A 1,515-nucleotide genomic window follows, 5' to 3' on the forward strand; every position below is an offset into this window, starting at 1 on the left:
TGAAATATCTATGATTTCATGGAAGAAATTAAAGTTAATGCTGACCCCAACCATACCCCCTCACCTTCTAAATACTAAACCCTAAACCATATTCACTAAACTCTAAACCCAAATATAAACTCTAAACCCAAATAGAATGGAACAAAATAAATAGCATGGTATATATCGGTGAAATAATGAAATGTCTATGATTTCATGGAAGAAGTTAAAGCTGACCCCAACCATATCCCCTCACCTTCTAAATAATAAACCCTAAACTATATTCACTAAACCCTAAACCCAAATATAAACCATAAACCCAAATATCAAAGTCTAAAAAATTACATATATTATGTAAAATTAAATTAAATTATGTAATATTAAATTACACAGATCATAGTACAATATTTACTTGCTCAAAAACTATATTTCTAAACATTATAAAACACTCTTTAGTAATTATCAAATGGAATGGAACATGATAAAATAGAAGAGTAGCAGAATATATCGCATTTCATAACAGGAATAGAACAAACATAATACATATTGTTTTACATTTCTATTCCATATGCGAATAGAATAGAACAAAATAAACAGATACTGTTCATCTTCTCCGATCAACTTAGGTCATCCACGGCGACAAAATATAGGTGTATCTCGCGACATCAGTAAATATAATACATATAACCGCATCAGAGCGACGGATTTTGTTGTTGATACAATAAATAGAAGAGAAGAACATACGGTGGTGACGCGATGATGGTGCCGTTTGTATAGATGGAGGTGATCGCCACTACATAAGTCTTTTCGGCAAGGGTCAGCGCAAATTGGGATGTGAATGTGAATCGGCGAAGGATTGTAATCAGAGAAAACGCAGTGGAGACAATATGGAGTGAAACTATTCAAAGAGGTGTGAATCTGGAAGGGACACGACATATTTTTGCAAAATAGTAATTATTGTTATGAAATAACTTATAATTTATAGTATCGAGAAATTAAAATAAGAGTAGAATTTAATACCCGTAGGAAGCAAATAACACTTAATATGAGAGAAAGTGTTTATTATAAGGAAGAAGAAGAAGATGTAATTGTGTACAAAAGAGTGAGATGAGTGATGATATTTATAGTGAGCAACAATACATAAAATATCAAAGATGGTGCTTGATTTGGTAAATGAGTGGGTGATCATAGTGCTTGATGAGTAGATGATCATAGTGTTTGATGAGTAGATGATCATAGTGCTTGAGTTGGTAAATGAGTGGAGGATCATTTCAAAGTTTATCTTATAACAGGTAAATCATTTTTTCAAAGTAAGTTAGGTAATAATACTTTAATTTTCCTACTTTCTTGACCCAGGAAAACTTCCCAATGTATTATTGTAGTCTACTTTTTATTATTATTAAAGGAATATAGTATGTTTTTCTTTTGAATTAGTATCGCCTTTTTAAAAAAAGCATTTGGTTTAATTTTAAGAAGAATATCCTACCTCTAGTCCATTCAAATTGTTTGTTTCCGGACCATATTTCAATCATGGTA

Source organism: Brassica oleracea, chromosome C4 (genome assembly GCF_000695525.1).
Source record: "Brassica oleracea var. oleracea cultivar TO1000 chromosome C4, BOL, whole genome shotgun sequence".
Taxonomy (NCBI): Eukaryota; Viridiplantae; Streptophyta; class Magnoliopsida; order Brassicales; family Brassicaceae; genus Brassica; species Brassica oleracea.